At 38.8% G+C, this 26,678-nt stretch overlaps 1 pseudogene; it reads right to left on the bottom strand.

The window, feature by feature from the left end:
* Positions 1 to 26,678, bottom strand: part of LOC116837364 (von Willebrand factor D and EGF domain-containing protein-like) — a 276,210-nt pseudogene that overhangs the window by 122,797 nt on the left and 126,735 nt on the right.

Genomic DNA, 26,678 nt, shown 5'->3' with positions numbered 1-26,678 from the left:
AGGAATGTTGAAATTACTTATGTTCTTTTTGGAAGGTAATGGAGCTTTAATTCCAACTGATGCATGCCAGACACCTTCCCTAGTGCTTCATGGTAGCATCCCCTGTCATAAACAAATAGCTAAGGTTAAGTTTCTTACCTATAAAGGTTAACAACGGGAACCAAACACCTGACCAGAGGACCAATCAGGAAACCGGATTTTCAAAGCTCAGAGAGGATTTTTGGTTGTTTCTTTGTCTGTTCTCTAGTGCTCTTCGGCTCTGAGAGAGATCTCTACTTCAGGCTTTCTAATTCTCTGTTTCCCAGTTGTAAGTCAGGTATAAGACAATATTGTTTTATGTTGTCTTGTTTACATGTGTAGTTTGCTGGAATGTTTTAAATTGTATTTCTTTTTGATAAGCTGTTTATTCATTTTTCTTTAAGCCATTACCCTGTATATTTCACCTTGATACGGAGACCATTTTATGTCTTTTTCTTTCTTTTATATAAAGCTTTCTTTTAAAATTGTTGGTTTTCTTTCTAGTTGAGCTCAAGGGATAGGAATCTCTGTGCCAGGACTACTGTTCTCTCAGGAAAGACTGGGAGGGGGAAAAAGAAGAGGGGGGAAGGTGAATTGTCCTCTCTGTTTGTAATCAAGGCGTTAAGTACAGTAATCTTCCAGGGTAACCCAGTGAGGGAAGCCTGGGAGGAGGTAAGAGGGGGGAGTGGTATTTCCCTTGTTGTGAGACTCAGGCAGCTGAGTCTTGGGGTCCCCCAGGGAAGGTTTTGGGGAGACCAGAGTGAGCCAAACACTGGAATTTTTGGCTGGTGGCAGCGCTATCAGATCTAAGCTGGTAACTAAGTTTAGAGGAATTTATGCTAGTACCTCATATTTGAACTCTAAGGTTCAGATTGAGAAATTATACTATGACACACCCACAAGTGAGTCTGGCTAAGAGGAAAGAGTCCTATTACCAGCTGCATTGTAAAGGCACCTAACCTAACTAATGCAGCAGAATTTTAGAGGTCCTCACAGAAACCTTACACTCAAATGCAATTTTTTCTAGAGCTAAATGAAAATGGAATTTTCATCCAGTAGGAAATTCTGATATGTTGACATTTGATTTCATCCTGATTCAGGATGGAATGTTGAACTATTGAAACTTTAATGCAAATTAAAAGTTCAATAATTTTGATTCAGATATGTCAAAATGTTCCATTTCATCCTTTTCAATCAAAACAAAATGTCCTGATTTTCCCAAATCAAAGCATTTAATTTTGGTTTGTCAATCAGAAATAAACAGTTTTGTTTCTGTTTGAGTCTACATTATTCTCTGCATCCACCTGATCCACTGCAGTGCCTCATGGAAGTTGTAATTTGGGTGTCTCATGCCCATACTGGGGAATGGGACAAGACTACATCTCTAATGATATATCATGGTCTCTCCCTCTGGCTGAAAGCCTGCAGAGCCTCATGAGAGTCCTATGACCATGGTTCACTATGGGAGATGTAGTCTGACCAGGGAGACTGACCCATAGGAGAGAAAGGAGGCATGAAACACCCGAACTATGACTTTCATGCACAGAATATCCAACAGATGCAGAGATGAATGTCAAATCAAAACTCAATGAAGTGTTTCAGTTTGGGTTTACCTGAAATGAAACTAAATGTTTCATTGCAATTTTCCTCATGGAAAATTGACAAGTTTAGGCACAACTCAGCATTGTATCAGAAAAATTATTCAGTGTTACTTTTGAAGATAAAAGGAAAAGAGCATGTTGGCTGCTCTCCCATCAGGAGCTGCTATGGGGCTTGCATGCTATAGAACTTCTTCTCCTTTTTGGTAAGGACACTATTTTAAAGACTTAGAGGGTTAGATGCAATTTTATGTGTAAAGTTGCCATTTGGAAAAGATGCTGTTTAAAGAGCTCTGTGCCATCCTGAGCCCTGCAGCTTTTTTAAATGTGTCAGTCAGGGAGAGAACTGAATTGCCAGATGGTGAATGCTCCAACTAGTGCTGGAGAGTCCTAAAGTCTAAAATTCTAATTTGTTCTCTAAAATTAAATTAAAAACAGCAGCAGGGAAATCAGCATACAGGGTTTACTCCCTATTTTGCCATTTTTTTTGTGGGTGCATTATCAGGCCTGATCCAATGTTCTTTAAAAATAAGGTGAGTTTTTCCATTGAGTCCATTTGGTTTTGGATTATGGCCTTGATTCTTAGAGTCCTTATTTTTATTTACTTAGGGTCTACAGCAAAAGTTAAATTTGTAATCAGTCCTTCTCCCCCAAAAGGAGCAGCACCTGCCTTTCCTGAGCGCAGCAGGGTCTTGTCCTAGTCCCTGACAAGTACTGGAAAATTCTTCTCCATTCCAAGTGGACAAAGAACATAAAGTTCCCCCTAAACACTGCATCTTCCATTGGCTGCTGGTCCCCACACAGAGCTACTACAAATTCTCCAGTAACTCTCTTAGTTGTAGAATAGCTTACCCATCTCTTGCCAGCCTGTTGCCATTTTGGTCTGAGGAATGGGTTGGCATCCAGTAATAAGGACTAGTGGTTAATGTTGAAACTACAACCCAAGAGAGAGACACAAGTTCCCACAAGAAAGGAGGAAATCTGGGAATGGCTCCTGCCAGGAGTCCCAGATTTCCCCTTCTTGTAGTCAGAAAACCATCCTTCCTTCCACCTAAGTAACCCCCGAGTAGCCACATCTACATCTAGGAAATGGTTAAGTCCCCAAAAGATTAAACCCATGGGATTTAGCCACTATTCTATGGATTAATATAAAGAAAACTGAGTGCCTCTAACTTCGAGTCTTGTATGTGTGGCTCACAACTACAGCTCAAAATATTCTTCAGCTAAATTAGGATGATTAATGGCTTCAGCTGATTTTATGTAAGTTGAATACAGTTTAATTGTGTGTTCTTTTCCTAAAATTCAATAGCTCTGAAGTCTTTTTTAATTACAACAGAGATGGGTCCTGGATGCACTGACAGGACGCGGAATCAGGATTAGTAAGACTAGGGTTCAGATCTGAGGCAGAAATAAGCATTAGGGTTTGGGTTCAGATTCAACTGCACCAAATTCCATGAACTGTTCTTCCAGTCCCAAAGGGTGGAAATCTCATGTCATCAGCTGATGTTGCAATATTTGTCGTGGTGGGCACCTCACAAGAACAGAGGTCTTCATCATATTTTTATTTTGGACCAAATTTTGTAATAGTGGCTCTCCTGAAAACAGTTAATCACCAGCCAATCGAGCACTGCAGAATAGTTCCATTCTGGTTTTGAAATGACCTGGACCCAGAACTATAAGGCTATGTTTGGATTCAGGAATTAAAATATGGGGCAATAGAGGTTCTGATATGGAAAGGGATCAGAATCTCTCTCTTAGAAAGCAAGAGTTTCAGATGTCCCATTGTCTTTAACTGAATAGATATTAAGTTTCAGCATGCTACATTTATTGCCACTCTTTGACAAAATGTAATATTTAATTGTATAGTCACATGTTGTAATTAGTTTTCAGGAATAAAAGAGCAAGGGAAATACCAAATATTTAATTAATCCCTATTGTCAGTTATCTACATTTTTCAGAGTGAGTGAGAACTGCATTTTTTTAATGGTTGAGTGGGATCTTAACATAGCTGTTAACATGATATCTCTTGTGAATACAAAACTTCTCTCAGTAAAAGAGCTTCTTATGTATGGTGCACAGACTGAAAAATAAGCTTTTGTTGTGTTTGTGGTGATAATGGACCTCTAGCCTTCCTTTGATGGATTAGGCAGAGTTCTTTTTCAGGTTATGAAAAGATCATGTAATGAAGTAATTGTATAGACACCCCTTTAAATGATGTTACAGTATGACTTTCAGGTTTGGAATCCTTTAGCTCTGTACCTCCAGTCTTCTATGAAGTCTTCCTCAGGCATGTTACTCTGGCGTGATAGTAAAGGACTCCCGCTGGTGTTATGGAAGTCATTATGACTGCTCCCATCAAAGATGCCACACAAATCTCTGGTGCTGTTAAAATCGATGCTTGGTGCCCTGACTGTCAAACTCATTCCCCACTCACTTACATCAGCTCGAACAAATGCTTTTGAAGGGAAGATGATCTGAAGAGGTAGAAAAACCCAGTGAATTGAATCCATTGGCAAGATTCTTCTGTAATAAAAAAGTGTGTTTCCTCCCCTCCCCCCAAAAAAACAAAGCAATAAGTTGGCTATGCTGTTGGTAATTTAATGCCACTTAGACATACTGTAAACATTTATTTTACAATGATGCTTTCGGTTTTATTTACAATGATGCTTTCAGAGTTTTTGGTGCTAATATCTGATAGCATCATACAAATATAAACCCACGCAAGTGCCTTCCTTTTTTAAATTAATAATTACATTCACTGAAGTTTACTGATTGATAAGTTACCAGCTATTTTTTGAAGCTGTCACCATGATAAGACCACACCTGTATTTTTTGCCTGGGAAATATTCTTTTATTTAAATTGCTAAATCTGGAAAATAGCTTTCTTCCCTTTGAAAAACTGTTGAATTTTCCAAAACTGGTTTACACAGAAAACTATTATTTTAAACTAGATAATTTTCTCATTAAAGAACCTTTTAAGGGGGGGGGGATCTTGAGGGTTCAGACAAATAAATGGCTACTTTATTTGTTTTCCTGTGCTGGAAACCTGGATTTAAATTTGGACTTTGATCACAAAAATAAGTAAGCTTGATGAATTTAACTTACAGCTGTAGTTTCAGGAGTGACACTGCTTTTTTTGAGGTGGGGGAGGCTCAGTTTTGGGGTGCTCAGCTTGAGACACCATGGGCCTGTTTTTTCAGACGTGCTGAGAACTTGTAACCCCCACTGATTTCAGCTGGAGTTTTGGTTGCTTAGTACTTCTGAAACGCAATTCACTTCAAGCTGGGCACCCAAAATCAGTACCCACTGTTGAAAATGTTGACCGTAGCCCCTTAGAAATTTGTCCACATCCCACAACCAGCACACAATTTGACTCATTTTTCTCCCCTTGAAATCAGTGGCAGAACTTCCATTGACTTCAGCGACACAGGAGTAGGAGCTTCCAGAGCATAGCATGAGGTATTGCATATCAAGGCTAATACAAGCTACAGAATCGTGTGAGGGTGTCTGCAGAGTGCACATGCAATAGGCTCAGTTCTGTTTGGACGAGTCACGAAATTAGTAAGGAAAGCAGAATTTAGCCTGATATTAGTTTCTTGCTTTCATAGTCTAGAAATTAAAAAAGCAAGTATATTTTAAGGAGCAAATTTCTGTAGTATTTCACAACTGAAAAGTGGAATGATTCACTATACTTGAATCTTGCTTATAAATTCGTATTGTCTTAATTTTTAATTTAATTTGTAGGCCAGGACAGCTGCTAGTTGAAACAAAGCTATACAGTACTCAGGTACCTTTTTGAAACTAACATAGAGCTGTGTGAGTAACTGATTTTTTTGGTGTTTGCTGGGCAGACAAAAAAAAAACTTCTTTCAGGTCAGTCTAAAATGATTTTTTAACTTTTTTTTTCTACCAACCAAAAAGTAAAAATAAAGAAATATAATATTTCAGGTTGAATAAAACATTTTGTTTGAGCATAAATGAAATGTTTCATTTTCAAGATTTTCAAAACAATTTTAATTAAACTGAAGTAAAGTTTGAAATGCAGGGTTATTTCAAATGATAACACTTCATTTTCAACATACTGAAACAAAACATTTTGAGTTGTTCAGGTTTTTTTTCGGACTGAAACAATTTGACGAATTTGACATGAATCTGTGAAATGTTTTGGTTGACCTAAATCTGCATCTTTTTGGTGGCAAAAAGTTTTGATTGAAAATTTTTGCCATGTTCAACTAACACGTGCCAACTGCCTTCCAATTACACACTTTCCTCCAAATTGGAGTTTGTGTTTAAAATCTCTGCTATTCTGCACTGTTTGGACTAGATGTTCCCCTCAGTCATGTCCCATGGAAACTTAGGCCCCATCTACACGACGCGTGAAATTCGATTTTAGATACGCAATTTCAGCTACAGGAATAGCGTAGCTGAAATCGAATATCTAAAATCGAGTTACTCACCCGTCTTCACCGCGTCGAATCGATGTGCGCGGCTCGCAAAGTCGAATCCGGAACTCCATTTGTTTTGGTGGAGTTCCGGAATCGATGTAAGCGCGCTCTGGGTTCGATATATCCCCGTCTAGACGAGAGGCGATATATCGAACCCAGAGCTTTCGATTTTAACGCGCCGAAATGGCGCGTCGTATAGACGTGGCCTTAGTTGGATATAAACCCCAGTGGAATCAGTGGGGTTTACATGAAGTTAAATTAGGACAAAATGTGGCCCTATAACTCCAAATTCAAAGAAAGTGATTAACTTTGTGAATATATTTTGAATATTGCTAGTAAAGATTATTCTAGTAATAAAACTATAATTATATTGTATTCAGTTGTAATGTGAAATGAAAGCTATTTTCCTGCTTTTGCTCCCTTTCTGCAGTTAAGAAACTTTAAATAACTATGTTATCAAAACCTATTCCAAGGGAGAAGATGATGAAAGCCAAAGCTCAGAACCCTCACCCAAACATTGTTTTGGCTCCTTATGGCCCCTTTCTTACCCAGAATATTTTCTAGTAATAAATCTTGATGTTGAAATTTTAGGAGAAAATTCTCAGCTTGGATCTCTCTAGTGCAGTCTGCACTTGTTCATTCAGTGATTTCAGGGAACACCTTCTGGACTAGAGATCTTCAGTGTGGATGAGAGATACAAAGTGCAGACTGGAAAGCACAGTAGTGCTTTCTAGGTACATAATTTGTGTGATCTCTCATCTTACACTTAGATCACAAGTTTTTCAGGGCCGTCTCCTTGTTATGTAATTGTACAGTGCCTGGCACAGTGGGTGCCCATGGGACTGTAGATCCTACCATAATACAAACAACAAATAATATTCATGTCACTCTTGGCTATGTCTTTGAGTAACACCCATCCACTCTTGTTAGTTTCACATTTTGTTTTATGTTTGATCATTACCTCTTAGGTTCACTCCCTCTGGGGCACCTGGCATTGGCCACTGTCAGTCGACAGGATGCTGGGCTGGATGGACCTTTGGTCTGACCCAGTATGACCATTCTTATGTTTTTATGTTTGGTTAAATTAACACATTAGCCAGTGCTTTCCTTCAGTCTAGTTTTCTTGGCTCCGGGTGTATGTGTAATGGTTCCTTAATTCAGAAATATATAGTTCAAGTCAAAGCAACTTTAAAAAAAAGAAACCGAAAGGTCCACCTACGGTAATTTTTTTCCCTCCATAGGACTTCACGATTTTGACACATCGAGGTGATGTGCCAATGCTTTTAATAGACAGCTGAAGTCTGGTTTCCTGAAACTGACCATTACACATGTCTAGCAGGACGATGTCATTACCCTCCCATGCACCTACACCGCAGTTGCAGGCAACAGCATACTGGCGGTTTCCACAGTCCCACTGTTGTACATGTACCTCAAACACATGGGCCAGGCTCTTGCACAAAAGAAAGGTTCCAATTTTATAATTATCATAATGCCTAAACAACAAATAAACAAAAATAGGATTTTCAAACCGAGGGTGTACACCTATCATGACTGTGTGTTTGTACTCCAACAGCCACACTTTTTAATTAGGCCAGCATGATGGCTGGCCTTGGAGGAGAAAGAAAATTAACACATGGGGAAGCATATATTCAGCACCATACACAAGATAATACCACTAGAGTTGTAAGCTGGAAATGGATAAGAATTCATGTAGAGCTGTTAGCTGTCTAAGAGCTGCTGCTATGGCAACAGGCATGGAGAAAAAGATAAACATTTGAGAAAGGCAAATGGGAAATAATCCCTGCCTCCAGGACTTAATAAATATGTTTTGGTTGTAACTAGATGCTCTATGGCATGGTATTCTTCACAGCAAAATCAGTGCTCAAATAACATCTTCTGTGACTAATCACTAACTTTTGCAAGGCTGACTGGGGCGAGGTGAACATTTCATATGAAAAATTAGGACTCTCCTGGAACCCTGTTAAAGTGAAGTCATTTCTCCCCTTAGAACGACTTCACTATAAGCATAAGTTTCACTATAACTGGATTTGCAATTGGCACACTGCAATGTGTTGAGTAATTTGGAACTTTCATTGTGCTGTACTGCAAATAGAGTTTCAGTCTGTTTGAATTCAGTGTGGAACTAATTCTGCAGTTGTTAGTCAGTCCATGTTATTCTGGCAAATTTCCTACAGACCTCAGTCTGAATTTTGCTTGAGTAAGGACTGCAGAATTAGGGCCTACAAGTGGATTCTCTTGCATTTCCAAATGTCTCTATTTTCTCACATTGTAATTACTTCTTGCTCTTATCCCATATATTGCTCTGGCAACTGGAGGAAACAGTGGCTATGCATTTTATGGAAATTGTGAGGGACTTCTTTGAATGGCTCAATTGCTAACCACCTTTTGAAAGCAGTGCTTGGTAACACCTTCCTTTTAAACAGCCATGTTTGGGTTTAAAACAGATTTTTAGGAATCTACAATTAATAGAATACAAATAATTATTTTTCATGTTGAAACTTTCTATATTATGCAAGGAAACTTCAAAAATAATTATAACCAATGAAAATAAAGTTTATGAATTTTTTTGTAAAGTACTGCTTCAGAAACAGCCCTTTTCCCTCTAGAAATGTATGGAGTTTGGAATAAAGCAAGAAAATAGAGATTAACTATTTGTCATAAAATTTGATTTTACTTCTTCTTGAAAAACTCAGCAAAGTTGTCTGTCTGTAATGAGAGAACATTTTTGACGGGCTTGTCTCATCCTATTTTCTAATCAGGTACATAAATCCGGAGCATGCTGTTCAACAACTGGGGCAAAATACTGATTAGAACTAACAGGAGCATTAAAAAAAATCATATCATCTCTTTTAATGTCAAATGATAGGCTCTTATGGGTATATCCACATGAGGAAGATAAAGAGATGGAAAACTCTGAGAATCATCTTCTAAAACTTCCTTCAAATAGTCCTTTTTCAGGTCCAGGCATTTTGAAGGAGGGCAGTCGTGAAAGAAGTAGGGGATGCATGAGAATGGCTACATCTAAACGCTGCTTGTCTATCATTTAAATACATAAGACTCTCTTAACACAGGTACATAAATGTCTTTCACGGAAATGAGACTATTCACTCATATTAATGTGTATAGACTATGGGAGCCCAATCCAACTCTTATTGAAGTAGATGGGAGTCCTTCAGTTAGGTCATGCCATAGATTATGTAAAATGTCAGACTTGCAAAATGTCTTTATTTTTAAATGGAAGCCTTAAGCTGGCGTTGAATTACTTGAATGCAAAATTGAATCTAAACAGATACGCTTTTGTGACACTCATAAAAATGTCATGACAGCCATGTAGGCAGCAGTGGAAAATTAAATACCCCTAAACAGTAGGAAAAGATTTTACTATATGCTTTTTTTAATGTTTGCCCCAAATGTGGAAAGCTTAAGTCAGAAGAATAACCTTAACCCCTTCCCTCCCGCCTCCCGTCCTACCCTTATCTATCAGTCTATCTTTACCACACTCATCACTATGCTGTTATACTGTACTTTACTGTTGCTGTACAACCCACTCCCAAGGACACCCCAGCACTCATTCTCCTTTTCCATGAGGCTTCCCCCACCCCTTGCTTCTTCCATCTTCTTATTTAATTTATTTCATTACTACTGCTCCCAAAACATCAGCTACTGAAAGGCACCATTTACGATTAATCTGTTCACTTGCCCATAGGACTGCTGTCCTTGCCAGTGAGAGCTATTTTAAGTTGGTCTGTGTCCTACAAAGTGTTAGTCAGAGGGAAAATGAAGGATATACTTGGGAACCAGAGTACATTCACATTTTATTTTTTGTAGCAAGCATTTTATAAAAGAAAAAGAGGCTCAGCTGATTTACATGACCTTCCTGGGCCAAATTCATCCCTGGTCTCACTTCACTCAAGTCCTTGGAGTTACCAGAGTCAAATTTAGGTCCAGTTACCAGACATGTGAATGTCAAGATAAAGCGGACAGAATAGAGTGGATCAGAACAACGAGTTGTGATTGGCTAGTGGCATATGGCTCCACATCCCAAGCTGGATGTGGATAACCCCATGTACAGGCTAGTTAGGCTTGGTGGAATTCAATTTTTATTGTTTTATCATTTTGATGGTAATATCAATGTTTATTTGTAAGCATATTTTCTATTTTAATCTATTTAAATTTTCACAGTTGTGGGAAATGAGGAGGAGGTCAGAAAATAATTATTTAATGACAGTAGCTGTTGAGATTCAAACAGTTAAGGCTTTATGACTGTGAAAATACAAACTGTCAACTTCACATGTCAAAATATACAAAGTAAATATCCTTAAAACTAAGTTTTCAAGCAGAATTTTTTTTAACTCTACCTATTTTTACATTTCGATTATTATCAATGGAAATATTTTTTGTTGGTTAGTATGTGTACAGTGAGATTGACTAACATTTACTGATAAAAATTGAATTCCTCCAAGCCTAAGGCTAGTCAGTTCTAAAGTAATCATGGCAGCACTGAACAGAAGAATAGAGGTAGCGTCATTGGCTTTTTCTAGATGAATAGGTCAGTGTGTTTGGGAAAATCCGTAAAGACTCTGAAGTTTTAAGATTCCGACTCCCCTAAACACTGGGATATGAATAAGATCCCTTTGCCCTTCTACATTTAATAAAAGCAAAGCAGATGAGAAACCGAACATACCCAACACCTCACTCCATCCCAGGGTTAAATGAACTTCCAGTTACTCTGCTGTGCATTATAGGTGTGAGACCTTTGAAGAAAGCAAAACTCATGGCTTGACTACATTCCCCTACAGTTTGGACCTCAGTGTGCACCAAAGAACTGCACTGTAAGTACTCCTCTGTGTGGACACTGCACATGCAAACTAAAAGATTCCTAGTTCACTTTAACATAGTCCTCTTCAAATGAGATTACGTTAAGGTGAACTAGGAACCGTTTAGTTCACATCCACAGTGTCCAGGGGGACTTACAGCACAACACTTTGGTGCATGCTGCTATTCACAACCCTGTAGTCTGCTGTGAGGGGAAATGTAGTCAACCTACAGATTCTGTGGAGCATGAGAGGTGGAGAAAACCTAGTACAGGGTTCTCTTCCTCCCTGGAGATCTGTAGCTTGTGATCATAGAAGAGATGCTTTTTGCTTTTAAATAGGCATTTGCAATGAGACGGTTTCCCAAAGAACCAAGATCTGACTTTGGTTGATTGGTGGGCATCAAGACAAAGAATTTTTCTGGCTGCCAGGGCCTTGCATGTTGCAGGATGAAATTAATCCAGAGGAAGGCAGGCCCCTAAAATGCAGTTGCATGGGAGTGGGCAAAAGCAGAACAGCTGCATAAGGCAGTCTATACATTGACTCTGCTCACTGTGAAGGAGGCTGTTGGAGGTAGGCTCAGGAACTATTGGCTCCATGCATAAGTGAGACCCTGGCAAACCGACCAAGGAGCTAAAGGCTGGAACAGTAGTCATGGAAGGGTTGCATTATTATCCCAGTGACTTACCTGCAGGTTGTAGTGGGAAATTCTTTTCCCTCCATTCTCAGGCATAGACCTTTATACTTACCTCCCTGCATGAGTGCAGTTGTTCTGTTCAGGAAGTGGTGAATTTCACCCCTAGAGAATACTGATGCGTAGATTTAATTTACATGCTCCAGAAATCTAAAAATTCTCCTTTATAAGGTGAAATGAAAAATAACACTAATTATATATGAATTACCCACCAAGCAGTCTTAGGTGTTTTAGATATTGCCATAAAAGAGGTATCTTAGCACTTAGCTTGAAACTAATAATTCACTTTTAAGAATCTACAATTTATGATGTGAAAGGCTTTTATATTTATAATGCATCATAACTAATAATGAAGCCTATACTTTCTCTTTGCCAGGCTTGCAAATTTGTTTCATTTAAAAGGCATTTTGCTGTAAAAGGAAGTGCTCTTTCAGAGCTTTAGCCAGTATAATTAATATCATTGCACTTCTGTGCATCAACACACTCAAACTGTTGTACTGTAAAATATGACACTTTGCCCCCCTCTTAGTCTCTCCCTTTAGTCAAAAGAATTATTAGGTAGATGTTTCTATCGAAATATATTAATAAAAGGACATGACAAACTGTTTTTTATGTAATACGCATTCCTTGAGGTAGGCATACAGAAAGGGCAAACTATTGTTCCAAGGATAAGATATTTAATTAATAGCCTCACATTATGCTAACCCAGATGGAATGTGCATGAGGTAGCCAGATTACAAGCTGTTGAGTGGTTGTTACTCACTAGGAGAAGTTTATTTTAATAAGAAATAAAAAGTCATAAAATAATCTTTGTTCACTGGAACTGGTCAAAGCTCGGTGTGGAGCTTGCAGCCCCGCCCCCTTACCACACGACTCTGAGCAGGAAGGTGCTCAGGAGCCTGACCGGAGCCACGCCGCAGCTGTTCAGGGACACTCCTGGATGCACTGAGGCTCCGGGAGAGGGGCGGAGGTGGGGTCGGGCTGGGGCCGGGGTGGGAGTTGGCCGTTCTCATGGGGGCCCCTGCGGAGCCCGGGGCCTGGGGCAAATTGCTCCACTTGCCCCCCCTGTGGGCAGCCCTGATTCTTCTTCCACACCAGCATTCCCTGGAAGGTGCTGGGCCAATGGGATCTGCTACCCTGTTCTTAGGCTGGTGGGGTTCTATGTACAAGGATAGGAAGAATGTATTTGTTTGGGTTACAGTGCTTTACTGGTCTGATACCAACACCTGGGGAATAGTTGACTGTCTATCTTTTAAATTCTCCATCCTCTTTATCTATCCCTCTCTATCTATCCCAGTGCCGTGCAAGATACACATCTCCATTCAAACAACTTTTTCTCACATGTGCTTTTTATGAACATAACGGGATGATCAAAATTTGCCTCAAAATGTATCAGCAGTAGCCCTCTAGCAAGATACAAACAAAGATTGCATTCCCATTATTCCTTAGATGCAGCATAGCTTTAAAACTAGTTCATCACATATATTATAATCTGAAAGGTTAACGTTGTGGAATATATAGATAGAATGCTTGGCTAACTGATGACTAATAGGGCAAGGGGGAACATCATAATATTTGAAAGAGAGGAATTATTTACAATAATAGAAGAAAATATAACTAGGAGTGATGGGATGTTGAAATTAAGAGTAGGAAACTTGGCTGAATATCAAGAAATTCCTGAAAGTGAGTTGTATTAGTCTGTGGAATAAATCTCCTGAGAGAGAGCTGGCAGAAGCCCCATTACTTGGCTCATTTAAAACTAGGCTGAATAAAACATTAGTGACGATGCAAAAGGAAGAAATCCTTCAGTGTTTGGAGTGTTAGGTAGGATGGATGAGATGACCTGCTGGGCCTTTTCCATTGCAAGATTCTATATTCTGACGGAGAGCTTGCCATATACGGACATTCCTTAGCAACTGCCAATGGTAACTTTAAATCTATTATTTGTAACATTTCTCAGAAACATCCCTACTTGTAATCAATAACGGGATTGCACAGGTGTAACTTGTGGCAAATGTTGGCCTAATAACATTAATTTAATAAGTGGATAATTTAATAAAATAATGTCTTATAGGCACTCTCATTCTCTGATATAATGTTGTGCTAGATAGCCGAGAAGGGACTTCCAGTCTATGATGCTATTCTCCTTGGCTTATGACTTCCTCAGAATTGCCTATTGGGAGGACATTTCTCATTTCAAGCTCAGAAGTGAAATTATTTTATGGTGTTAAAGTTTAGTCTTTTGGGCAATTTTTGAATTATCTGGTTATGAAAAAAAACAGTGGGATAGTGAAAAACTTGTTAGGAAGCCTGACTGCTGCTGAGATGACTTAAATTTCATCAGTATTCAGAAGTCCAAACTTGTAGGGCCAAGTCTTCTGGTAGAATAAACCACATAGCTCCACTGAAGTCAATGAAGCTAAATCAGTTTATTCCAGTGGAGGATCTGGCCCATAATGCTGGGAAAGAAATGTGGACTTCGCAGTGTTTGAAAAACACAGTTAGTTAAGAAATGAAGTAAATTAAGTTATCAGTGAATGTAGAAAATATACTGTATACATTATTTTTCTAAACTCAGTTAATAGCTCAGAGTGTAGATAATTCCAGGTATTCAGGGAGCATATATAAATATTCATACATCCTAGCTTTTAATTCCTCCTTGTATGTCTCTCTGAATTACTATTCATACCTGTAAAATGGTATAAGGAGATCTACCATGTGTGTCAGCTCTTTTGCTGGGGCCCATTTTCAAAGTTGGTATCCTGACTAGAGTGTACTGTAGCCTATAGAGCACGTAGTATTTGAAATTTGGACCACTGGAGCCCAGCAGGTAGGACACCAGACTTGCTGAGCCTGTTTTGATGCTTAAGGTATAAAATTATAACCCTGACCAGTAGGAGGTTTACCAACAGAAACTGGAAATCTGGGAGATAATCTGAGAGGTTCTGGTTCAAATCCTGTAGTCCTTAATCAAGCAAATATTTGAATCAGGTAAAACTCCTGGCGTTGTCAATAGGAGTTTTGCTCAGTCAAGGGTTACAGAATTTAACACTTTGCTTTTGACAAACTGTTAAATCTAAGAAACATTTTAGCTTCAAAATAATTAATTCACATTGTTTTAAACAGGAATTTAGACTTTTGGGAAAGAACTGCGAATTTTCTCCAAAGCACTGTTATCAATCACTAATAACAAACTATTATAACACTCTAGGGTATTCTAACGGAACACCATATGCTGCATTCAGGAACTGAATCAACAATCAAGCCAAATTATTTCAAGGTAGAAAGAATACTCACCTTCCATCAAATGTGATAATGTGTGGATCAGTGAAAGAGTAGCAATTTCCTGTTGGGAGGTCTTGAACTGTGACCTGGTTAATATAAAATGTGTAATGAATACAATTTATGTTGAAGTTTCTTTTCATTGTTTTCCCTTGCAAAACTTTATGGGTAGCATTCAAGGGTCAAGTACAAACTGAAATCTGACTTATAAAACGTGATGCAGAATGGGTACAGAATAGACTTCCTTTTTAAACAATTGAGTTTAATCACATACTGCCTAGGAACTGAATGTACTATTATTTCACCTACCTCTGTTTATTGTATTTCTTTACCCTGTTTGGTAAAAGAAAAGCTTTTCCTACTAAAATTCACAATAATAAGCAGAACCCCGCCTAGAAATTACCAACAATGTAGAACACTTATTAAATCACAATAACTTTAAAGCCTGAGATATGACTTAATTATGGATAATTAGCATGTTTTAGTAGCCTGTACTACTGCAGCTCCATAGGTTTGACCTTAATTTTATTGTTCATACTTTGAATATTTAATTCATTTAATGCAGACTGTGGACCAGGTTCTGAGATCAGTTACAGTGTAAATCCAGAGTAAACCCTTCCTGGTGTCAAGGAATCAGTGCAGTCTCCCTTAATTTCAAGGTTGCAGGAACCAGCAAAATTGAGTGAAAGATAAAGTTCTCTCAGTTACAGCAATATAAAACTATCTTAACTTAGATCAGCAAAAACCCCTAAGAATTTCAGCCATCTCGGAGCAGAAATGACATGTGGAGTCAGGAACCCCTGGAGATATTATGCCTGCAAAAACTAGGAGAAGACCCAATGCCTCCAATGATGCGGGGGGAAACACACTTACTTGTGGCACTTGCTACACCTGCTCCCTGTAGGGGTCCTTTGCATCCCCCATCCACTGGACAGAGAGACAAGAATATTGCCACATTGTTGCCCAAAAGGTCCCTATTAGTGAAGGTATATTGCATAATATAATATCAATTCTCACCTTGATAATATAGAATCAGTGTGCTGTTTGCACACAGCCTATAGCAGGTTGTAGTGCAAAGGGTCCCATTTGCACTGGGGGCAGGATGAGCCATTTGTGACACCCCTTTATGGTATGACACATGCTCCCATACATGCAGCCAGCCTACCCCCATTCTCTGGCCATGACAGTCTACTCTTTGCTTGCTCTTTCTATCTGCTCCCAGAGGGAGGCATCTTAGGTGCAAACTCTGCACTCCATCAGGAACCCAGAAATGCAATTCAAAGAGTTCTGACATTGGGTGTGAAGCAGGAGGAAAAGGTGGAGGGTCCTTGTGCCTCCCTTTGTCACTGTGCAGCCATATGGAATCAGGCATAATGTAGCCTTTAGGAATAGAGGTGATTTTAAATAATGGAATAACTGGAGAAGGCAGACTTCTCTCATGGAGATGAGCCCCTCAAACAAAGAGTTTGTACGTTTGCATATACATCATTATCCTTGTGGTGACACCACTCTGACACCTCATGTATGCTGGCCACCCACACGTTACAGTGCACTCCTTGAGGAATGCAGAAGTGAAGTCCTCAGTGAAAAAAGTTTTGCTTGAAATCAAATATAGTTATATCTACCAAAAATGATGTAAATGGATTTTCTCTATTAACACCGTCACCACATCCTAACTCTTTCTCTCTCTCTCCAGCTCTTTAAATACCAAATCTATGCAAAGAATGCAGTATATTTGCTTCCTAGGTAGTGGGGACCTGAATTTCTCTCAAATCGTTTTGCACACTTCAGCCATTCCATTTCCAGATAAATTTGGAGATTTATTAGGAAGCCTGCAGTATCCAAAGACTATTTTGATTTTAATATATCATGCTGAAGTTTTTATTGGCTATGCTGACGGAGGTGTTTAACATTAATGCTTCTAATTGCTTGCAAAACATCAACAATAAAGTGAGGTGTTTTTTTTTGTTCTTGGAAGCTTGCTTTACTGGGATCAAATTTAATTTATTTTTAAAATAGTTAATTCAAGTTTACATTTGCTCAGTTCTCATGTTTTAATAGAAACAGGAATGCCATCAAAAATTAATACATGTTTGATTGCATTGAGCTAACTGCATTGCATTTGTGTTGAACTAGATTAAAGGTGCCTTTATCATCATAAAGACAATATTTAAAATATTTAATATAAAGACAATATTGAGGAAGAAAGGAAATTTATCATTATACTTTTTAAAGATACAAATACAGTACTTTGGATCTAATTTTGATCTCACTTCCTCCAGTGTAAATCAGGCAAAATTCTACTGAAATCATTAAGCTGATACCATTGTACAGCCATGGTAAGTGAGAATAGAATCAGTGTCACTCTTTGGGTCTTGAGGTAAATGATGCACATAAATCAGGGCCAAGGTCATTAATCAGTGTGTTTTCTATTGGTAAAAATACACTACATTGGATTTGCCACCTCTTTGTGAACTTTAGTTGAGTGATACGTATGTTCTGACACTGTGGTCCTTTTAATCTGTCACATCATAATATTACTGTGTACTTCTATCAGAGCTCTCATCTGAGAATCAACAGGGCACAAACAATGGGCCAAATCGTGTGTGCCTCACTCATTTGAACAGGCCTACTGAAGTAAACGTAAGTAAAGGAAGCAGGATTTGGCTCATTAATTAATTCTCATTATATTAATAATGCCCATTTTGTACATGGATAAACAGAGATACAGGGGGGTTAAGTGCCTCATTAGAGGCCTCATAATTACTGGCAGGGCTGAGAATTGAACACCAAAATCCTGACTCTCAGTTTCCTTCTCAAATTACCTGGCCACTCTTCGACTCTTTATTTATTTTTTTGTTCAGTGTGGCAGTGGGGAATCATAACCCAGAGAAGAGTTCTTGCAGGGAAGCTTTGCCTTGGCTTCACTCTATGAACCACAGTCTAAGTGTGGGTTATGAGCTCTTTTTGAATTTCTTCCCCTGAGTGTTTTCTTTTCCTCTTAAAGAATTGATAATTCCAAACTGGCCCTCCCTCCCCGCAAAACACACACACAAATGTGATTGTGTGTAGAATCCAGCTGTTGGCCCTACTTATGTGCTGCCCAATAAGCAAAACAAACCTGTTAAAGCAAAACACTCCACAGATTAATTTCTTTGGCATATTAAGTCACTGTGTTGAGTTAATGTGCTCACAATGAGGAAGTTTATACAGCTAAGACTTATTGCCTCCCCCCCCCCCAGTAAAACTCCCACTAAAGTTTGCCATGTTTTCCAAGTTATTTGAGTAACCAACCTTTACATCCTTTGGTGCATATACTCTCCAGAGTAGTTCGCTCCTTGTGACTGGCTCAGCTCTGATATAGCTGATGCGGTCTCCATCCTGGGCAAAGTCTGTCACAGCTGTCACAGTGAGTGAGGCTCTTTCACAACTGCCTTCTGTACAGGGCATATGCAGGAGATCCACTTGGCATGTCGAAAGGGCTATGTTTGGGGGCCCCATTAATAACTTATCTAAAATGTACAGGAACATTGCGCCTGAGAAAAGATATTACATGGTTGTCCCCACCATCTTTACTGTCAGACATAAATGTTCTACTTTCAGACACACACATTAATCGAAATCACATGGGTTTTGTGTGCAAACTGTTATGACTTGCTTGTTCTGATATCGCTATGCAAAAGGTCACTGCATTTGTTCTTGCAATAGATGTTTTTATGAAGACCCAGCTGCATGCCTTTATATTCACAGATGCAAATATCTTCTCAAGTGACACTCTTATCTATATGGGGAAGAGATCATGGGATGAAGATGAATAATTCTCATGACTAGGAATAAGACTGTGTTTCAGGAAGATGCACTTGCCAAGGCACTTACAAAATTATTATCAGTTTATGCCTGAGACAAAGGATGGTGCAGTGGTTAGGGTCCTAGCCTAAGACTGGATAGACCTAGGTTCAACTTCCCGCTCTGCCACAGACTTTCTGTGGAACGGTGGGCAAGTGCCTCAGTTCTCCATCTATAAATTGAAGATAAAAGCACTTCCCTATCTTACAGTCAGATTGTGAGGATAAATACATCCAAAGATTAAGAGCTGCTCTGATACTAAGGTAATAGGTGCTTGTCTAGCTCCCAACATAGAAAAGTGCTGGAGACCGGGGGACTGAATCTGTCTGCTCACAGATCTGGTGATGCAATGACATTGTAAGATGACTCATGCTGCTTTGCCCCTATGCTTCAGCTCTTACTTAAAATGACCAACTCTAAGCGTGAGAGTGTAGCTGTCTTCATGCCTTTTCAGTCCTTAGTCTCAATTTTAAAGTCATAAATCTGGGGTCCTGTTAATGCCATCTATTGTGGGTTTTTTTTCATCTAGACACTTAGCCACTAAGAACTGGTCTGAGACAGGGTTGCTGCCTCTGAGGGACAAAAACCGGGTCATCCAGGATCTTTCTGAGCTCATTAAATTGAGCTGCTGGCAATATGTACTGAGCAACTTCACAGGTTTTCAGGGACAGCTACCACAAAAATAAAGGACAATCCTGGGAAAGCCTGGATAGGTGGCAGTCTTACTCTGAGACCACCACTTTTTTCACAGAGGATACTGAATAGCCATTGGATTGTAATAACAGCCACCAATTCTGGATTTGAAATATGTAGCCCAAAGTGATCCATTCAAAAGCCCAGTGGTTTCTTTGAACACAAGGGGAAATCGTGACCCTATTGAAGTCAACAGAAGATTTGCCATTGACTTCAGTGGGGCCAGTTTCCGCAGTCTGAGCCAACACCTACAGTATGACAAGAAATGTTGAGAATTGGATTAATTTGGTAAAAAACAAAGCGATTATTCATAATTCATAGATTTGCTTCTTACTTTATATTCAGCTGGTGTAAAAATATTCAAACATCTTTCCAAATAATCAGTATTTCATACCTTATGGAAAAGTCCTATACCATGTGACTGAGATTAAACCCATAGATTCTATACACATTGAACTATGGCATTTAATAGACAAGTATTTCTGATATCAAAACATTAAGGGCCAGTTTGTAATTGTGTAGCAACGTTCTGGATCATTTTCAAGGTGTTTTTAGTCAGTTAAACAGAAACTTTCCATAAAGGAGAGTTATTGCCATTGTAGCCATGTGAGATTTGCTCACTACCCAGAACAGAAGTTTAAAATCAAACAAAATAATCTTGTTAAAATAAAAGAGATACACATAAAACAAGCAGCACAACAACGGATCTGTTGTGTCCTTGGATTCATTATATTCTCTAAACCGAGAGATATATTTCTATGCTTTAAATTGGCTTTCTCAATGCTTATTACCTACATAATTAACACAACAGTGGTGTTAAATGGACTCAACTCGACACAGAGTTTGTCATTTAATTTCTTTTAGCATAAATGAATAAAAACTAAAATAGCTTTTATTTCCAATGTGTAGGATTGTGGCCAATTTAAATCTTACTGTATTTAAAAGGCCGTAGCTTTCTTTCAAACAAAAAACAAATGCAACTAAAGCACTGAATAAACATTCTTGCAAAGTACATATGCATACATAAAGCAGAAGATGTTTATAGACATTTATCATCTCAGTTGAACATATGTGGGCCAATGACATACAGACAAACAGCCTCAGGGTAGAGCAATCAAGGGCAATAGTTGGTTATTAGTTTAAACTGCATAAATGAGTTGATTAAAAGGGACAGAAACTTGTCACTTCTGCAACAGCTTCTTTCCAAGGCTAGTTAATTGGTACAGTTGTATCTCCATCTCTGCATCTCTCAGCACCAACTTGTCAAGTTCATTAACACATTGAAAATAAATCTACTTCTGGAAACTTTCTTGGTCAGTCTCCCTTAGAATATTAAGACACTGATAAAACATGCAGTGAAAAGGGAGTGGGCCCCTGCCAAGCAAGTTTGTATTAGATAATAACTTTGGCAGAATAGCTTCTGTAGTCTTGTTAGCTCACTGCCCATAAATTCGCCACTGGCCAGATTTTCAAAGGTGCCTAATCTCCTCTGGTGCTTTTGAAAATTCCACTAGGTGCCTATCTGCATATTTATGCACCTAAATACCTTTACTAATCTGGCCCTGTGAGTTTAAAGAATGCTCACTTGGTAGGCTGACACAGCCAGGCAGCCAAGAGGAATATGTGGAACAGTGCACCACTAAGTCACTAGCAAATTCAAACCACTCCATGTATGGAAGCCAACACAGCTGCTGAAACCACAAGGTACAGGTCATCATAGATCACTGAGTTATGTTCTCATTTTGAATGCCTTTTTATCCTCTTCGTTGTCTGTGCTTGTGCTGAGGATTGAGAGGAAAAGGAGAGGGATTTCAGCTCATTTAAATGAATGTTTCTGAACATCAGGGAGATTAAAAAAGGATGAGAAGAAAGAGTGGGGTGGTAGATTGAACCTCAGCAGAGGATTATTGATTTTTTTTTTTGCTTTTTGTTTTAGGAGAAGTTCTATATAATGAATACGTCAGCGGCCGATTAAATGGGGAAGGCAAAGATATGGGGTGAAATCCTGGCCTTATTTAAGTCTAGGGGAACGTTGCCATTGATTTCAGTGGGTCCAGGATTTCACCCGTGGAGCAGGGGTTGTTTAAAAAAAGTCACGCTTTCTTTCATTTAAAAAAAAATCCCAGAGCTTGTATGTTGTTTTGCCTTGAGCTTTTAAGATGAGATGCTACATTTAACAGGTGGACAAATGCTGTGGTGGGCCTGATTGTGATCCTGTCTCCAAAAGCAACAGCCATTGACTTCAAGGGAACAGCACACACTGGAGGACAGCACAATTAGTCTCTTGATAGAAAAAGGTTTTGGTTGTTAGGTGATGAAAATGGAAAATGAAAATCCATAATTTCAGGATGTGAGCAGAACTACATCACTCCGGCCTTGGAAAAAATATTTGCTGAGTACGATAGCAAAATGTTTCTTTAGATAAAATTTGTTAACATTCCCAAACAAATAACTTAGAAAGTAATCAATAGTATGTCACAAAAATTAATGCAGTGTTATTTTTGCCATGTTGGTCTCAGGATATGAGAAAGACAAGCTCTGTGGAACTTGAAAGATTGCCTCTTTCATCAACAGAAATTGGTCCAACAAAAGATATTACCTCACCCACCTTGTCTCTGTCATGTTCCAGTCCACCAAAAAAACCCAAAGAAATGAAAACCAGAAAACAAACCAACAACAACAAAAAAACCCTTTATATTTTCATTTTCTAGAAAAGGAATGTAATGTAGAACTAATTCTTGATATTTTTAAAAGGGAAAAACTACTAAATTCCTAACTTCCACACCCTTCTTGGGGTATGTACCGATACTGGGAAAATTAGGTTATATGGGATACAAAACAATATCTGAAATGTTTCATGATTTTCTTTCCCGTCCAAAAGTCTTTGAGATCCTGATGGTGCAAAGACTTAAAAATGTGTATAATGTTACATAGATGAATAGTCCCACTGAAGTCACTTGGACTCCTCAAGTGTGTAGAACTGAGGCTTTATAGCATTGGCTCTTTGGGATACTGACTGGACCTAACCATATGTTTCTAACTTCAATACAATCACAATTTATTCAGAAAAAGATGCAAAATCTGTTCAATTGTTTGTTTATTTATTATTGTTCCAGCTCTTGAATTATCTGATGATGATGTTCAGAGTGACCATCAATAAGTGACTCTGACACTTAGAACAATTCAGGATGCATAACCTTTTAATGCTATTTTATAAACCTAAATATTTTTAAAAAATCCTTTTATCATTATTTCTCTAATAAATCACAATGAACTATGATGTTGCTATTATTGAAATTGCTTAATGTTCTGGCAACAAACCATGAGTGATTTTCTCATCTACTTTTGTTTTACAAGCTAACATGATATTAGTTTTTTCAACCTTTCAACATTATCTAAATGTTGTAATTTCCCTTTAAATTCATTGTACTAATAACTTGCAAAAAGTATAGTCGCAATGAATTAACTACAATGTACAAAACTCTTACCAGAATCTTCAGTTTTCAGCTTTGAAGTAATTTTACAGCTGTCACCGTGACCGTGGCAGATAATAGGTACAGTCCTTAGAATGGTCAAAACATGTTCTTTGTCATCCTCTGAAATTTGTAATGACTCTGGTGTAAACTGGAAGTAAAATAGATGATCAATCTTAGATAATTATGATAGAAAAATAAGACAAAATTGATTATTTCTGAAACATTAAAATTTTTTTTCTTTTTAACCAAAAAAAACTTAAAAATTCATGATCATAATTTCTGATAAAGTAATCATTGTCTCTCATTTCAAAAGGTAAAATTGCTTATTAAACTTTTACAGTGTGTTCAGGAATTAGGAAACTATTTGCAGTTATCATCAGTAGTCTGCAACAGTTTCTTATTTCCTGGTCTGAAAAGAATCTTAAAAAAATAAAAAGGCCTGAAAACAATAGGATAGCATGGAATATTTTTTTTTCAGTATCACTTTAAAAAAAAAGAACTTGTTACAGTGCACTGAGAGGTATATTTTCACTGATCATGAGCTAGAGTGTGACAGTACCACAAGCCCTGCATATGAGGTGCAGGAGCGGCACCAGGGTTTTTGGCACCCTAGGTGGGGTCCTTCCGCACCCCCGGTCGTTGGCGGCAATTCTGCGGCAGGGGGGTCCTTACGTGCTCCCGGTCTTCGGGGCACTTCAGCGGCAGGTCTCGGAGCGAGTGAAGGACCTGCCGCAGAATTGCCACCTAAGACCCGGAGCGTGGAAGGACTCCCCGCCGCCAAATTGCCCCTGAGGATGGCAAAATGCTGTCCCCCCAAATCCTGGTGCCCTAGGTGACCTCCTAGGTCGCCTAAATGGAAGTGCCGCCCCTGATGAGGTGGCACACTGATGCACTGCCCCAGGAGCAGGGCAGTTCAGTGCAGTTCCCTCCTTGTTCCCTGTTCTTGCACCAGGGGAAAAGAATCTGTTAGTGGCTCATACATGAAGCAGATTATTTCCCCTTCTATGCTAGCATAGCTCTACTGTCTTGTGCATTCCAGAGCAAAGCCGAGACTCCAGCCACTCCCCACTCCCTCCTTGCCCATCTGCTCTGGTGGCTAGTATGCAGCACTCTTACCCTTGCCCATCTGAACCCAAAGTCTGGGCAGTACATATGTGTGAGCTGAGGCTATCTCCCTTTAATGCCCCTGCATGGGTGTGTAGCCCAAGAGACAATCTGGCTCTGCATAATTATGTATTTCATTTATACAGGACAATGCTTTTCACTACTAAGGATCCAAGTGTGTTTTGTGATAACCTGTGGGTCGAATTCTGCTTTTGGTTACATTAGATCATCTCCTATTGACTTCAGGAGGAACTGTGTGCATTTGTCTAGGGGCAGATCTGGGATCTTTATATAGTGGTTGCTCATAAAAATGCTCCTACTTTGCCTTTGATAACTAAAAAACATTACCAGCATACTTGCAGTGTTCTCTGTAATTAGTATAGGTAAATCCTAGAAAATAATGTGAATACTAAAGCAGTACTACAAGACATGACCACTGGACCAAAGATCATTCAAAATTGATTTGAAAACAATATTTTGATTGGAAACAACTACCAAATCCATTTTCTATACTGCAGCCATCAAAGTGGTATCTAATCACCTTACAAAATTAAATAATCTAAATAAGGCAGTCTATTCATAAGCATGATTTTTCAGTCTCTTCACTTGACCTTATATAAGTGTTTGTTAGAACTTCATTTTTCTCTCCTCATCCTTATGGTCTAAATGCAGTGACATTCTGACTTAAATTCATAGACTTTAAGGCCAGAAGAGCGCACCATAATCATCTAGTCTGAGCTCCTGCACATTACAGGCCGCAGACACTCTCATGCATCCTGTAAGAGACCCATAACCTCTGGCTGAGTTACTTAAGTCATCAAATCTTGACTTAAAGACTTCAAGTTACAGAGAATCCATCGTTTACTCTATTTCAAACCAGCAAGGGAGTCATGCCCCATGCTACAGAAGAAGGCAAAAACAAAGAAAAATGCAGGGTCTCTGTCAATCTGATCTAAGTGAAAACTCCTCTCAGCCCCAAATTTGGTGATCTGTTAGATCATGAGTATGTTGGCAAGCCCCACTAGCCAGATACTTGGGAAAGAATTCTCTGTAATAACTCAGACCCCTCTCCATCTAGTGTCCCATCACCAGCCATTGGAGACATTTGCTAACAGCCATTGCAGATGGACCATATGCCATTGTAGGCTACCTAATCATACCATCTCCTCCATAAACATATCAAGTTCAGTCTTGAAACAGGTGAGGTTTTTGCCCCCACTACTCCTCTTGGAAGGCTGTTGCAGAACTTTACTTCTCTCATGGTTAGAAACCTTCATCTAATTTCAAGTTTAAACTTGTTGGTGGCCAGTGTATATTCATTTAGTTTTGTGCCAATGTTGGCCCTTAATGTAAATAACTCCTTTCCCTCCCTGGTGTTTATCCTTCTTATGTATTTATAGAGAGCAATATTTTTCCATTCAGCCTTCATTTTGTGAGGCTAAACAAGCCAACCTTCTTAAGTCTCCTCTCATAAAGTAGTTTCTCCATTCTTCCGATCATCCTAGTAGCCCGTCTCTGCACCTGTTCCAGTTGAAATTCATCTTTCTTAAACATGGAAGACCAGGACTGCATGCAGTATTCCAGATAAGGTCTCACCAGTGACCACGTCACACTAGTGGCTCATAGTCATCCTGTGATCAGCCAATACCCCCAAATCTTTCTCTTCTGTCTCTTCTAACTGATAAGTCTTCAGTTTATTGCAAAAATTCTTGATGTTTAGTCCCAAAGTGCATGACCCTGCACTTCACACTATTAAAAGTTGTCCCATTTCCATCACTCCAGTATTCAAGATCAGCCAAATCTTCCTGTATTGTGTTACAATCCTTCTTTGTATTGGCAATACTTCTCAATTTAGTGTCCTCTGCAAATTTTATTAATGCATTGCCACTTTTTTGTGCCAAGGTCATTAAAGAAAATGTTAATGAAGATTGGTCTCAAGACCAGTCCCTGAGGAACTCCACTAGTAACATCCTTGAAGCCTGATAGTTCACCTTTCAGCATGTCCCATTGTAGTCTCTCCTTTAGCCAGTTCCTTACTCACCTTTTAATTCTCATATTAATCACCATCTACTCCAATTTAACTAGAACAATATCAAACGCTTTTCTGAAATTCAGGTAGATTAGATCCACTGCACATAGGTCTGGCACTCCTAACTTTGTACATAGTCACTGGAATGCATCTGGCCATATGCTAGAAGGTGCATGAAGCACTTTTGCATACTTTTTATGTTCTGACAGTGTCAGCACCTGGACACTACCGTGAATGCTTTAGAAAGGCTTACAGAATGGCATCTAATTTATTAAGACATTTTCTTACTGGGCATGTAGAAGCTACATTAATTATGATCATCAAGTCCTATTTTCTTGTGTATTGTGTTCCAGAGTATGTTGGTTAATATTCAAATATTCTTCAGTGACATGCTGGATAAGAGCAGTACATCAAGGACATCTGCATTACCTTAATCCCTGCATAGAATCCATCGCTCTCTTCAGGAAATGACTGCTGATCAGGAGAGTCCCTCGTAAAAGCGGTGACAGTGCAAAAGATCTGTAATAAATAAATAGCTTTACTGAAATAAAGCGGAAGGGAAACAGTTATGCATCTTCACTAGTTATCTTGGTGGTTGCTGTTTTTACCTCTAGAACTGACTTTTTTTAGGGGTTGTTGTTTGATCATATTTGTAAAC

Source organism: Chelonoidis abingdonii, chromosome 10, assembly GCF_003597395.2.
Source record: "Chelonoidis abingdonii isolate Lonesome George chromosome 10, CheloAbing_2.0, whole genome shotgun sequence".
NCBI lineage: Eukaryota > Metazoa > Chordata > Testudines > Testudinidae > Chelonoidis > Chelonoidis abingdonii.
This window is presented reverse-complemented; position numbering and strand designations above follow the sequence as displayed.